Here is a 16,275-nt window from a genome sequence, read left to right on the forward strand (position 1 = left end):
TTCTTCCTTCAGCGCATTCCTCACGCTATATTCCAGCAGGACAATGCCCGACCACATGTTGCCAGGAATGTTCAAGCCTTCTTCGCAGCACGACAGATAACGCTTCTTCCCTGGCCTGTACGTTCGCCAGACATGTCATGGTGCTTGTTTCTTCCATACTATATCTAAACTGTCTCGGGAATCTGTGGAGCAAGGCCGCGCATAACGGTAGAGAAGGGGAGAACGCGAGTGGGTGGAGGAAAGAAGTGTGCGATGCTACACACTGTTGGTAGCAGCAGCCGCGTTTTCCCCTCCAGCGCGCTCATTGGTCGAGCCCTCTCGAGTCACTACTTGCGCAGAGGACTTGTCTTCGTTCGCCTGCTGCAAAGATTCCCTGGAAGCCCTCGTTTGACCTGTTGATTGAGCTGGGGTTTCAAATCCAATTTATGGACAGATAGGCTAATCGGGACTGGAACTACAGCTTAAACTTGAATCAGAAACACCGTGAAATGTGCCCCCACCGGGTATCAAACACGATCCCCCTTCAATAAGGCGACGGAGTTAGCACTACACCATCGGGGAGGCCCTGTAGCAGTCGTCATGGCTCATGGGGTCGTCACCAAGGGTCCACGGTTCGAGTCCTGGTGTGGGTATTCCTTTGCGAATGTCCCTTCGATCCATCCTCGTCGTTGCGATCAGCCTAAAGAGGCAGAAAAGTGACGCGTGACGCAAGACAACAACAAGTGCATCTACAGTTCATCATCATCCATCCCCATTGTCGCGATTATGCTAAAGAGAGAAACAGCGACGCTAAAACAGCCCTCGTACAAATAAAAGTGACTACCGCCCCCAACCCCACCCCAGAGTTGATGGAAATTACGAGGCAATACTCGCAGGGTGTTTCCCGGGGTACTCCACTAACCGTTAGGCTAGAGGGAAAATCCATTCTTTATGGATTCCATCCCTGTAAATGTGGGCGTGCGAGCAGCTGGGGGGGGGGTGATTGTGGGAGGGGGTATGCATGTAGGAAGAGATCGATGCCAGCTGAGGCGCAGGGTCAGGGGCGAAACGTCCGGGATGCGAACGTAGGACCGCATAGATCGATGCTCGGTAGCTTCATCCTGGGAGACAGTTTCCATGGCAACCGAATTGGTGCGAGAGAGAGATGTGGGGATTTTGCGCGGGATTTGTCAGCGGGCTGTATGAGGCATTGCCCCTGGTGAGTGAGACAACCTTGAACCGACCGTGACAAAGTTTCAAGGTGAGATGTGGAACGGGCCTTTTATTACTGTTGTTGTTATTGTTATTTTGATCGAAGTGTTGTGCAAAAATCTTTTTTAATATCAAAACATTAAGAAATGAATGTAAGAGGGACCACATCATATGAAAAAGCGTTCACAATGGAAAAAATGTTTATTGGCTTTTGCACGAATAACGAAAAAAGTGCAGACTTTAGCAAAACTTTAGTAGAGTGACACAATGAACCGTTGTCCATTCACATCGCAGGACGGTTATTTTGACTTAACCCTGTTTCCCTGCTGACTGCTTCGAGGAGGGGGGGGGGGTGAAAGGTTGCCGCTTTTTACCAAAAGAAGGGGGCAGCTGAAGATCTATAGCCGGGACGGCCTAGGATCCAGCGCGGAGACCGCCCTTCTAGCAGTAACCCTACGAAGGAACTCGCGGTCAAACAACCAATTAGACCTAGTGCTTGGGCAAGCGGTAACATTAAAATCCCTGCTTTCCGTTCTGCGATGTGAATGGACACCGGTTGGTACGGCGGCTGGAGAATAATTGGCTTTTGACTGCAAGTTCCTTCTCAGGTAAACGCGGCAACAGAAGGTCACAGCCAGAAAGGCGGGTCCCGAGCCGGGAGATACCGCGATTTCACTATAATCTTTACAGCGCTGACTCGTATACGAAACATACCTGATCCTACCTAGTGTGTACATTCGATATAGATCTAGCACCTGACGTCACACAGAAAATATCGTTCAGAAACCATTTTTCGTTCTACTGCGCAGATAGTTGCATATTTTTACTTACCTGACGTTTCAAAGATCCCTCTCACTCACTGCGCATATTACTACGCATCCTCCAAATGACGCTGTAAGAAGACTCCCACACAACGTTTTTAGTTTCTCTGCGCATATCACTGCGCAGCCTAGTTGGTTGTAAGCATTAAAACCTGTTGTTACGGACTCCCCTGATTTAATTCAATATTTGAATAGCTTCCGTTTGTCATTTTTTTAAAAGATGTTTATAGTGCAATTTATTGCAGTGTTCATTACAAAAGTGAATGATGGCATGGTTTATATAATTTATTTTTTTTAATAAAAAAAGAGAGCTGACAGATTTCTTGCACAAGTATGTCTAGAAAGAAAATTATCTTCGGTAGTTCATGAAAGCATTCTTATTAAGTGTTCCAAGAAATTCAGAGGGCATTTGTCATGCCTGATTTTTGACAATCTAGAAATATGGATTTTATAATAGTGGATTTTTAATGAGAATACCTGTGTTGTCAACAGTTTCTAATATGAATAAAAATTATAAAAGTCACATTTTCATCTCTAGCAACCTGGTAGCATAAGTAAATTTTTCATCTGATCATTGGCAGCACATATTCCTCGAATCCTCGCCATATACATCAAAATTCCAACATTCCTTCAACATGTAATTGAGGAGTCCTTGAGACTCCACTCTCGCAGATCACAGGCTACGAACCGCTGGCTAGATATCTATTCTCCATTCATTGTAAGAAAGAAGTTAATGGAAACAAAAGCACGTGACTTTTGGGAAATAGTTCCTATCCTGTGTTGCTTCTGGTTTATTTTGCCAATGAATATATTGGTTGTAGCTGTACAGCTCATAATAAAAGATCCTCCACATCTTTAAAGTAGCTGCTACCTTGAGTGGTACAGCTTTACCACATGCACTACATTCCTCCGCGCAAGATTCTTGCACAGCTGCCACTGGAAGATCCAACAGGATTTCTTAGAAGTCACGTGCATTAGTTTTCATTGGCTTTGTTACAGCGGAAACAGAATAGTTTAGAATTAAGTCCACACATGTCGTGCGCCGTTAGAGTCTATTTTATGTGTTAGAAGCAAGCTCAACCTACAAATTACAGAGAGCAACACATGACATATCAGACGAAAACAAACAATGTATAATATTAAGATTCTTACTAATAACAGTTCATCATTTTATATGGTCTATTATCAGTCTGAACCATCAATAACATCTGTGAAAAGTGTTTCTTTTTAAGGAGTAGGACTAACGAAAGATAAAAAGTATGAAATCTTACCTTAGAAAACGAAGTCATCATTCTGAACATGTAAGGATTGTCTAGTTCTCTGGCGACTGCTTTTCTGTAAGGAAGGAAAATATAAAATTAGACATATGTGTGTGTGTGTCAAACAACATGCTATTACACAAAATAAATACACTACAATTTATCACAGAGAACATCAACAAACACAAAATAGTTCAGGATTTTTAACGAGATAGTTATGATATCAGCCTATGTCATTTTCATTGAAAATATATACCTATGCGCTTAATGGGATTTGTTTTATTAAGCTTCAGTTACAAATACCGAGGGGTTTACTGAAAATCATGCTGAAATTCCTACAATATACCCCCTGCACTGTAAACAAACATTTATATATATATATATATATATATATATATATATATATATATATATATATATATATATATATATATATAATATTTATTGGTTGTGGACGAAATCCATGCACCAGTGAGCAATTTTTAAATTAGTAATATATACTGTACATGCATATAGTATTTACATACAAGTATTCCTTTCATAATAAATAATTAAACCATTTCTTTCCACATTTACAGCATTGTTTTCGACTTGTTAAAATATTTTGTAAGAATTTTGATTATTGAGGATGAAGGAGAAGTCAGTACACAAGGCAGCGACACTGGCGCTTGATGTCCACTCTTGTACAAGTCCTGTAAAAATTGTTCTCTGTGTGTTTCATAAAGTTTACACTGAAATATACGTAATATGGTTCGGAGTTGCAATATGTTCACTACACAAACAAACTGGTTAAGGCACTAAGTTGTTCTTGTAAAGGTGAGCTTTGGTGATGGTATGATTTCACCTGCAGCGCATTATACGTAGTTGTGAGCGAACTCCGGGAGAGTCGTATATATTTGAACCAGCATTCCTTTGGAATTCTTTCTTGTATAGAATAGTACGCCTTACCGCACTGAGTACCAGTATTTGTCCACAAGCTTTGCCAGTCAGTAAGTAATTCTTTTTTAGTGTGTGATTCCAAAACTACAGACGGAAACTTTATTGAAAGGGGCCGTGGGATTGATGTAAACAAACATTGACTATGATTTCTCACCATTAGCCTAAAAAAGAATGTTAGGGAGTTTCCATAACAATAGCCATTTTCTGCTGACTGAACATTAATTTTATTTTCATTCTCTCTTGCATGGTATCAATTTATCATTTTATTCTCCATTGTGTTTTAGTTGCAATATTCCTGTCCTAAATATTTTCAATATAATTCACTTTGTTTTAGCACAAAGGTTAAAATTTAATTTTGCTTGCATTACCTACAACAATTGAATGCAAAACACATTTAACGCTTTGTGCATTGTTGACTTAATTTTATTTTACTTCAATCCGCATTGGTTTCCATTTAAAATGTTTGATAAAAACGTGTGTGTAGTTAAATATGGATTTTCGCTAATTCTTTTCGTTACCATACATTTGATTCCAATTAGTTTGTTCTAGTTTTTAAAAAAATCTCTCAAGTTTGCTCGATTTACATCGAATTTATGCTCTCATTCGGGACTGGGCCTACAGATCAGAGTGGGATCCAAACCACTGGCCATTGTGGATCCACAGGAAAGTTTCAAAATTCTGTTAAATGCATTACACGGAATGATATGTTTGATTGATTGATTGAATTAGATTATTTGAGACGCTCGGAAGAAAAACTTGGTACCAACACTCAGTTCAAAATTGAGTTAACGTTACTGGACAGTCTCCACTTGTAGTACAATAAGTAATTTATGCATGTATATTGCACATACAGGGTGTCTCATAAGTAATAGCGCAAACTGACAGAGGTGAGAGTACACGATAATAGAAGCAAAAAAGTCTCAGTAAACATTGGTCTCCAAACGAGCCGTTTTCGAGATAATCGCGAATGAGTGATTAAAAGCCGCCACTGACTTCATTGTTTGTAAACGTCGTCCTAATTGGTAAAATGATGATAATGTGTGCGAATGTGTGGTTACAAGCCGTCATTGATTGCATATTTTAAACACCGAGTGCTTTACTCCTTGCGCGGTCAGAGGTTTGCTCTTTGTTTAAAAAACAGAACATTTCTAACAGGTGGCGTTGTAATCAAACAGGATGGATACGATCAGTACACTCGTCTAATCGTACTGTACTGCGTAGTGAAAATGAAACCGTGCAGCAACGAAGAGTATGAACACTTTGAACACCTCCTCTAACAGGTACGAATGTACAGTAATTGTAACATGTAACATACTAACGTAGTACTGTATTTCTTGTTAAAGTAGTTCAGTAAAAGCAATGAGATCTCCAATGACTTTTCTTACTGTATTATTAGCATTTTACCAACTAGGACGACGTTTATAAACAATGAAGTCAGTGGCGGCTTGTAATCACACATTCTCGATTATCTCGAAAACGGCTCGTTTGCAGACCCATGTTTACTGAGCCTTTTTTGCTTCTATTATCGTGTACTTTCACCTCTGTCAGTTTGCGCTATTACTTATGAGACACCCTGTATACGTGGAAGTGGTTGAGCTGATAACAAAACACACCCACCCAGTGGCGGCGATTGAGTTCCAAAAATGGAAAGGGGTAAGGACAGTTTACTTTCCCGTGGTATATGAGATTTAGAATAGTGGGGGTAAGTTGTCAAAAGTGGGGGGCAAATGCCTCCCACGTCCCCTCCCTAATCTCCGCTACTGCACCCACAGCTTCAAAATTATCATCTCAGAAAATAAACGGCATTTCTAGTCTCTTCTGGGGGTACAAAAACCTTAAATCCGCCCCTGGGTGTGTAAGGGTGTTAACTTCAATGGAAGTTTGAGAGTGGGGTAGATTAAGCCACGGCGAACACTTCTGTTCTTCTGAGGCGCTGTGCACTTGTCCACTGACCTTGTGCAAGGTGCAAGGACGAATATTGACTCATCCCAGCCGCTGGCCTTGGAACAGGCATTGTGCCAACCGGGGAAGCGTAAAAACTCACCCAAGGCAGAACGCTTGGCCACATCTTGAGATTATGTACAGCTGCAATCTACCCAGACGCACGCCCTATTTTTGGAGGCGAAATTCTCCAGTTCTAGTGTGACTACATAGTTGCAGCCTGGCACGAAAGATTTATAGCCGCTGTGTCCACTTCCCGAAAATACCGAGATAAGAACAATATACAAGTATTTCCACGGTTCCAACGATTGGTCTGTATTTTTCTTACTTTATGAACCTTTTCTGACAAAGGGACACTCACATATGCACGAGGATGCGAGAGTCTAATAGTCACGACGCTTTGTACTCTTCGTGATTTTATATCGCCACTGAATTGATGCAAGAACTCATTGAAGCTTCGTAATGGACTACGTTACCACAGGCGTAACTTGGGGGAGGCAAGGGGGTGCACCTGCCCCCAAAATTTTCAGGTTTATTAAAATGTACAAGGTATTGGTACTTTTGTTAACCTTTTGAGACCAGTATTGAAGAGTAATTACTGTGATTTCGCACATGTAACAGTTATTTAACAAATTATCCGGAACGACTTTTTTTTATGGAATCGAGGACGTTTCAATTCTGCCCCCCCCCCTTCCAAATTAAGCCAAAGTTCGATTCTACCGCCCCAAAGTTAGGTACCAAGTTACGCCGCCACCGAAGCTGTGAAGACGTACAAAAGCATGTATCGTGGGTTCGAATCCCCAGCACACCCGGATTGGGAACATCAACACGGAGTTTTTGGTGTAACACTTAGCTTTCCTATCAACCTATGTAGAAAGTGTAAGGTAAGCCGGGTATTAAGGACCACCAAATTGCTATTCCATTGAAGAAATTCATCAGGAGCTGTTCAACAGGATGCATTCTGGAAAGTATATTTTCTAGTTTACATTAATGACAACACAAACGAGTAGGAATATAATGCTAAGGCAAAAACAACAATGAATTGAAAGGTACGTTGTATGGTCCCAATTGCCCCTTGGTTGGGTAATAAGGACCAGCCAATGGGGTATCAAGGACCGGTCAGCTTTTGAATGGTACATCCTTCTTTTTCGAAACACAATAATCTTGAACTACGTCACACAAGTCTTGTTTGTTCATTCCAAAACCTCAGAGAGGAAATAGAATGAAGTACTCCTCTAATTGTGATTCTTATGCAGCTGTTAGCGCCGTTCCAGGATGCGCTTTTAACTTCATACAGCCGCTCAGCAATTCTTTATGGCATTTTCGCGCGTCTGCCTTTTGGCTGGTTCTGTTTCCAGGTCTAACTACCAGCTTACACGCCATTTGTGTGCATAGTACTATTTACACAAACAAAAGAGGATCACAGGATTTGCACACGGCTGGTGCGCATGCAGCTTTTTACGCTTTGCGCTTTTTACGAAATTCTAGCACACGGTCCTTAATGCCCCGTGGTCCTTAATACCCCGGTTTACCTTATGCCGATGAACATACCCTCAGCACTTCTCATAAATTCGTGAAGCAATTGTATATTTCAAGGAGTTAATTTAAACAGTAAATTATTGAATTATCAATTATCTTCTCACATCTTTTAGAGGTTAATTGAAGTGTAAAAAAAATTCGAAAATAATTATAGACTTCCAGAATTTTGTATTTTTTTTAAAGCAATAATAATTATTAATTGTGCTGCCATCTATGAACGGAATAAACACATTTGATATTTTATTTTCTCAAGAGATAAGTAGAGTAACAAGAGGTAAAATTTCCAGTATTTCTTTCCACCAATCTCATCATAGATTGTAATTTCATGGTAAGTCAAGATGGGTATAATACTCTTTTCTTTTTCGGCCGTGTAACTGTGGGCCCTGAGCTCTGGTAAGTGTGAGATATTTCATAACAACAATCTATAACAGTGGTTCTCAAACGTTTTTCTCATTGTTCCCTTTAGTCGTAACTAAACGTCTATTGTACGGTACCCCCACCATAAGTCTTCTCCGAATAGTGGGTTTTGGAGAATTTATTTTGGCGGTTTTGATATGTTGGAGGCGTGTATTTCCAAAAGACCAAAATGACATTCGGTCTGTATATGAAGAGATGGTAAAAAAAATCATAATAATAAACATTAGAATCCCACGTTTATTATTTTATTGTTCTATGTTTACAATCTTTATGATTAGTTACAAGTATAAAAATGCGAAACACATACATGCCAAGAACTCGTCGTCGCCTTGTAATCAAGGTGTCCCGGGTTCGAAACCCTCTGGAGGCACATAGTGGTTCGGATCCCACTTGAAACTGTAGGTCCAGTCCCAATTCGCCTTACTGTGCATAAAGAGGACTTACCAACTCAACATGCTAAGACGTACATAAGAAACTTTAATATTCTATTTTTTTTCAGAGTTGTTGAAAAAAGTAATGAATAAATTTCCAAACTGTCAAGCGCAATTTTGGAATTTTTATTGTAAATCCTCAGAATTTCTAGTGAGAGGGATGTGCCTGCATAGCCTCACACAATTTCTTGATGTCTGGTTGTGCACTTGAAACTTTCAAGAGGAGATTCGGCTCCAAATTTAGTTAGAAAGATATGAGTGTCAGTGACAAAAATCAGCCTTATTCTTCTGTTGAGTTTTAAAGCTATGAGGTCTGAAAGAATCAAGTCTGATCTACATATCTGCAGCAAAAGTGTTGTCGTTCTCTTCCGAGCAGATTGCGTACCCCCTTTAAGTCATTCATGTACCCCTGAGAGTACGCGTACCACTGTTTGAGAACCACTGATCTATAAGACCATAGCTGGCAAGTCATATATTGCGTTTACTGTAATTCTAAAATCAAGCTATTAGTGACAACTGGGAGCTTGTGCTTCATGGTTGCATGTATGCAGGATAAAGGTGCGTTTCTTGAGGGTTCGTAGGGTCGAAACGACCCGTAAAACACAAAATTTTATTAATATAAGTTGTCCGCCATAATGATACACACTGTGAAAAGTATACGTAACCCTTCCCTTTCGAAAATCATGGGCATGCCAGTGTTTGCAACTCCAGAATAACATTATGAAACATCGTGTAAACCGTTGTGTGCAAGAGGTTATTGTACGTATCTCTGTGAGCAGTTTGTTGTAATATATGCAGAAAAGATGTAAGTTTTGAGTGAGTGCAGGTTTACATACTTCAGCCGCGTGGCGCTAGCGTTCATGGTAGATAAGATAGTGGTCACGCCACAACAGCGCACAATGTATGGAACGTGAAATTTTCGAGTCTTATATGCACAATAGTACAGCCACATGGCTTAAGTCTGTAAACCTGCACTCACTCAAAACTTACATCTTTTCTGCATATATTACAATAAACTGCTCAGAGATTGTACACAACGGTTTACTTTTCTGACTTCTCAAACGGATCACTCGGTGTATATACAGGGTGTCATATTAATGGCGCCCACGGACCACAGATTCGTATAGAGGACATCAAAACAAACAACTTTTCTCAGTAACATTTCTCTCGTTGGTGCGTAGTTTCGGCGCTACAGTCGTTCAAAAAGGGCAGTTTTGCCGCCTGAATGCTGGCAACCACACACAACATTTGATTGCATTTGTGACGTCATATCCCGTCGTGAAGCGATGCGTTCCAGGGTTACCAGAAACACACATATTCTATGAAAAATGACATGGCTACAATCAGCCACATTATGTACCGTAAAACAAAATGAGAAAACACGTTCTGTAACCTAACAGAAAGTAGACAAACGATACGAAAAATGGTAGAAAGAAAATATAATTCAAGTGGAAGTGGTCATATCGAATTTTGTCTCAGCTTACATGTCAAATATTTTCAAATCTAGTTACCAAGTTGGCATCTATAATTTAGTCTATCCACTTCGTCCTTCTGATACTAGTCTGTGACACATTGAACAGATGACAAAATAGGAATGAACGAACTCAAAATTCCAAAGGTAAGCAACACATAATATAATGTATATTTAGGTCATTATGAGGCAAGTGGCAAAAATGGTTGAAAATACAGGGATATAAGTAGTAGTAATACAAGCTCTCCGACGACTGTGTTTATGCATGCACCGGATACACTGTGAACAGGGCAGTACATTCGCTACTGATTCATCATTAGATTGTTACTGTGGTTGTACGTGTTTTAGCCGTAATATAACAACGTGAACCTCGTATACTTCCGTTATCAGCACAAAAGTATCACAAGGCATTTGGACACAAACCTGTAGATATCAAATTTGCAACTACATTTGCAAATATTTGACATGTAGCTGGGCTTAAACAGCCACATGTAAGCTGCAAGGCCAATAAAATTTATTGTTGTTGATATTTGACATGTAGGCTGAGACAAAATCCGACATTGACACTTCATTTTGAATACTTTTTTACCATTTCTCATATCGTTGGTTCACTTCCCCCTTCCCCCGAGATGACTGCTCATCATCTAGCTGGTACGCTATGATGTTCGGTCGGCTGGACGCGTTTCTCTCTTCGTTTTGCAGTTAATAATATGGTTGGTAGTTTGTCATTTTTCACAAAATTTGTGTGTTCTTTGCAACCCTGCCGTGCGCAGTTTCGCAGCAGGAAATTACGTCACAGATACGATCAAATGTTGTGTTGGGTTGCCAGCATCCAGGCGGCAAAACGGTCTTTTTTGAACGGCAGTAGCGCCGAATCGACGCACCAATGAGAAAAATGTTACTGAGAAAAGTTGTTTGTTTTGATGTCCTCTATACGAATCTGTGGTCCGTGGGCGCCATTAAAATGACACCCTGTATATTATCTTGCAGATAAAGCGAAAATGTGACAAAAGAGACGAAAAGTAAAATTTGCACAACGCTGTGTGTGGGTTAGCGTATCGGTCGAAATGAATGAAGATCTTTGACCCTGACGAGATAATAATTATAGTTCTTCCACGCTCACTATTCTGTAACTTTCACGTAGCCCATGAACGGTTGCCGCAGACAGGTGAAAAATACGAACGTGTTGACTTCTGTGGCACGCGAAGTGAAGATCCGCCCTCCTCTTATTATGAAAACACGTTCTCTCTTCTCTGCGACACTTTCTTCCCTCATCCTATGAAACAACACAACTTTCGAATGAGGTAATGGCCTCGTAACAGCACTCGCATTCAACGTGATTTGATGGTCAGTGTAGCGGGCTGCGAAATCGAATCCATGTTCGAACCTCAGAAGCAGCATTGACATAATCGAGGGGTTCTGGGTTCGAATCCTCGCATCACAGTGTAGGTCTAGTTCGCATTAGACTATCGGGCATTGCCGTAGAAACAAGTCTATTATTTCTGTTCTTTAAAAAATATTACAGCGTGTTTTGGTCTATACGAGTAGTTGTGTTTTGTAGGTCACTTGTCTAGCGTAGCTTTTCTGTTCATTTTGGTTAATAGCGACGATGAGAGTGAATGTTCAGTATAGTTGAAGTCCTGATTCGAACGCCAGTTCGGCATCTTTGACACAACCCCAGAGGAAGCTGACCGGAACCGTATCTGGTTTCGAGCCAACACCTGTTTTTCTGTAAAGCGATATTGTCACTTTTGCCTGCAGTGTTTTGACATCCATTCATTCACTGCCAGGTTATTCTCCCAAGGTCTTTATATTGTATAAAAATGTAGCACAATACGATAACACAAACTAGCAAAGATAACGCAACCACAACGTTCAAAAATCTCTAAAGAAACTCAATTAGCAACATCTCATTTAGTCCACGTGGACTTGACGAGAGCTGTCATTTCTTGGACGAACGCTATTGGTGGTTTTCAAGGGACGATTTATTGGACTCCACGTGGACCTGACATGTGGTTGTTAGGGGGAAAACTAATCTTTCAGAACTTACTTTGAAGTAAAGTGAGGTTGGAGTCAGGACGACAAGTATACAGAAACACTGCTAGGGGTGGATCTTTCACCGAGAGGGTTGATGGGACTATATCACCCCCACGGAGCTAGAATTTTCTAGAAATATGAGCGTATGAAAAAAAGCAAAATATTGTATCGATTAGCAAAATGAAAAGAAAAATTCTTGCACGGTAATGTCTTTAGTTCGATTCCAGGTAGAAGCGCATATTACTTATTCCGATTCGTTGCTATAAACGGTAGCGTTCGATTGAGAACACCGCAATCTAGGTTATTTTTCAAGCTTCCTAATGCTCACGATGCTGAAAATTTTACTTCAATGCACGCAAATCGAAAGACTCACCATGAAACAAATTCCAAGAATTCACAGGCGGCGACCGGAAAGGGGGGGGGGGTAACGAAAGTTTTAACGCAACAGATCTTCACTCACCCCAACATGGGGAGGAGAAACATTTCCTAAAATAAGTAAAATCAGGGTTCTCTGCCTAACAAAGCCTTGGAAGGGCGAAATTCAACTCAAGCAAGCCCCCCCTTTTTTTAGTGTAGCTCCCCAATTGTTCTCACGATGATGTACCAAAACCTAAATTTTGGGAGCTCCCTCTGGGAATCGAACCCAAGATCGCTCACACGAAACGTGAAAGCGCTAACAACTTGGCTGTGCAGGAGACCACACCCCCCTATACGCCTGCATGGCGTGGTGCAAAGCACACGGGAGCACCTTATTGGAAGCTTCGCACTATGTACGCACCTATACACACTGTCCCGGGAATCTTTGCGCAAGTAGGAGGAAACGCCGAGGCTGCAGCTACCAGCAGCGCGACTCGCTTTCTCCCCTTCTCTTCTACCACGCGCGGCTTTGCTCCACGGATTCCGGAGACAAGAGTACAGATCTCGAATCCTGGAGCCGTTCTAGGTTTTGATGCATTGAATTCAGATTACGAGACCCACTTATTCAAGGAAATTATCCGAGGCGGAACTTCTCTGAGCCATGTGGCTGTATCTTTTCCCATTCGCAGCCCAATTACAAGGCCCATTGGACCGCCTCACTCTTCGCCGAGCATGAGTTATAATCGACGCCGGCGGAATTTCAATCAGATGCATTCCATCCAGCGTCGCTAATCACTGGGAGAAAGTAATAAATTTGTCCTCGCGTTCCCTCTGCTACTCCCGCCTTCCACAAGGAGCAAGGAACGCTGGTTACGTGAACCGTTCAGCTGGAACGCCAGGATTTGGAATATTGCCTTCTTCACGGACGTTTGGAAGTGAAGAAAGGAACCCACTTTAATACTTTTTAGTGTAGCACTTGTTACGTGTAATAGATGAAGTGTTTTTAGCAATTTATGCAACAGGGAAAATGTAAAGACGCCGGAAGAGAATTTTCTGAAACAGGGAAAATGTATAGACGCCGGAAGAGAATTTTCTGAAACAGGGAAAATGTAAAGACGCTGGAAGAGAATTTTCTGAAACAGGGAAAATGTAAAGACGCCGGAAGAGAATTTCCTGAAACAGGGAAAATGTATAGACGCCGGAAGAGAATTCCCTGAAACAGGGAAAATGTATAGACGCCGGAAGAGAATTCCCTGAAACAGGGAAAATGTATAGACGCCGGAAGAGAATTTCCTGAAACAGGGAAAATGTATAGACGCCGGCAGAGAATTTTCCGAAACGAGTTCCAAATGCTTCTGAAAATTTGATCTGCATGCATCAATGTTATGAATTAGCGACCGCTTTACTAAATGAAGGTCTCTGGTGTAAAACATGGTAACTGACATTTTGGTCATTTCTGAGTTCATTAAGAAAAAAGGTTATTAGAAGCTATACTGTAGATAAATTGTTTTCATGTCGTGTTTACAAATTTCACAAGGCTTCACTGAGTCCAATGCAAATGTATGACATGGCAATTTCACTCGAAAATTCAAGGATGACACATTTTACTTTGTAACTCAAAAATGACCAAAAAGTCACTTACCTTGTTTTACACCCGAGCCATTCAAATCTATTACGTCGCCATTTTTGGCGACTATGCAATTCTGATTATCAAATAATATGGAAAAATATACATTTTGTCTCGAATTTTTTTTCTTGTTGTTGTTGGATTAATTTATTTTACGTCTGTTTTCTGTCAATTTTCGCTTATCGCGCCGAATGGTGATGAGATGAAATGAATAAAGGGACAATCATAGACGGCAAAAAAACTAATTTCTACATAGGATTACATTGTGTGTCCAGGCGGTAGGGGCTTTTCAGCCTGCAACAATGATTTTATCGTGGAATGAGGTTGAATTTTGAGTGCTTTCTCAAAACGTCACATAGGGACACGAAATATTTCACGTTTTCACTTAATATTCGGTACATTTTTTTACTAAGCTATACAAAAACTGTACAAAAAAACATAGCGAAACCAATAGAGCACAATAGAAGCAATAGGAACAGCTGTGAAACCCATATACAAACACAAGCATTAGCAGAAAAAACTAAGGTTATGTAAAACACACACACTATATAATATAATCGGGCCAATCGGTTCGGCGTCTGACAGTCACGCGAGACATTCGGGTTCGATTCCCAGGTGGATATTTTAAGCAAGAACCCTGCAAGGACTGACTCTGGGGTTCGCCAAACCTCCAATAAGTGGGTGCAACTTGGTAAAGGCAGCCGGAGTGTGGTTCTGATCGCATTACCTCCACAAATTGCCGAGATCGTGAATGTGTAGAGCCCTATCTCCACAATCTCCATATGTCCCCATGGCACACTGCAATTTGAAGGGGATAGTTTTTGCTTTTATACTCACACCGGAAAGGGGGGGGGGCGCAGTGGGTACCAGCCCACAGTTAAGATAATTTGCTAAAATCATCCCCCAGCTAGCTATAATAATTTGTGTACGAGTAAGCATACCCTCATCTACTCCATTCTCTCCACGTTGAACTATACAAACATCTTCCCGCTTAGTGATTTCTAGCACTGTACACACACACGCACACTCACATACACACACGTGATCTGTTTCGATTTGATTTGATTTTTATTATTCAGAGTCGCTTTTCTGCCATTTTTGGCTAATCGCGTTAATGATGATGAAATTGATTAACACCCATGTCAGGACGGATTAGAGTTCAGGACCACATGGTGGCGTTCTGTTTCACTTGCAAGAACATAAAAATTAGAAATCAGTTTCATTCCGTTTTAAATGTTCAAAAATAAGGAGGACCCAGGTATATTTATGCCTGCAGTAGGGTCTTTGGACGCTCATAACTTTTTCATTTTGGTCCGGCTTTTATTTTTAAAAAAATGTCCTATGCAAAAACAATTGGTAAAATACTACCCTAGATCATCCTCCAAAATAATGTCCTATCCAAAAACAATTGGTAAAATTCAACCCTAGATCCTCCTCCTCTGGAAAGTGTCATATCTCCAAATTACGGAATATCCGAACAACCCGTGCTTACTTTCATACCAATTAACTGGCTACACTGATGCAGCGTTGCCACTGTATCTTCAAAAACCCTTGGAAAAAAAATATCCTTCGCGAAGTGGGGGAAACTTCCACATACTTTGGAAGCAGATGTCTGCCGCAAAATATCAACAAAAGCTACTTACAAGAGCTTGTTGAGTTGCTGTGGCACTAGGCCAACATTCACCGCTCGAAGGACATTGTTTTCTCTTCCGTCTTTCTGGGTTTTCAGCATTAACTTGTAATGTTAAAAATCTTACCTGTTCGGGTAGTTTGTTTGTTCGTTAAAAGTTTGGTTAAGTGTTTCGGCACTTTAGCTTAGAAGGTGTGATGCGAAGGAACTTAAAGAAGTTGAACCTTGTTTTAAGTGTACTTTATGCTAACATAGGCCATTCGGCACTGGACCTACAGTTTGAAGTGTGTCTCGACAGGATATCGAAACTGGGACTCCTTGATTACAAGGTGACTGCGCCATTGACGAGAACCATGTGAAATTCTGGCTAGCTCGCAGAGCTAGGCTGTATACAGAGGCTGTGCAGAAACTCTATGCTTACAGGGTACGTCATCGTCGGTAGGAGCTAAATAGGTAATAGATCACAACACAATATTAGCACTGCCGTCATAAAAGTACCTGTTTTTATAGGTAAGGGAGGGGGCCCAAATTTCGCCCCTTAACACATTTTCGTAGCTGGTGACCATATTAAATTACGCACGAGCTTCAAAAATTTATTTTACCTTCATTAACTAT

The 16,275-nt window shown here is 40.9% G+C and overlaps 1 protein-coding gene across 2 annotated transcripts in view; it reads right to left on the reverse strand.

Annotated features, from left to right (window-relative positions):
- The window catches only part of LOC145988615 (uncharacterized), a 627,408-nt gene that overhangs the window by 303,433 nt on the left and 307,700 nt on the right, over positions 1–16,275 (reverse strand). For both annotated transcript variants that reach the window (XM_083123628.1, XM_083123627.1), the window contains exon 4: positions 3,284–3,347. The gene's annotated coding sequence lies outside the window, so the exon portion shown is untranslated. The remainder of the gene's footprint in view (positions 1–3,283; positions 3,348–16,275) is intronic.

Source organism: Lepisma saccharinum, chromosome 6 (genome assembly GCF_977018435.1).
Source record: "Lepisma saccharinum chromosome 6, izLepSacc3.1, whole genome shotgun sequence".
Classification (NCBI taxonomy): domain Eukaryota; kingdom Metazoa; phylum Arthropoda; class Insecta; order Zygentoma; family Lepismatidae; genus Lepisma; species Lepisma saccharinum.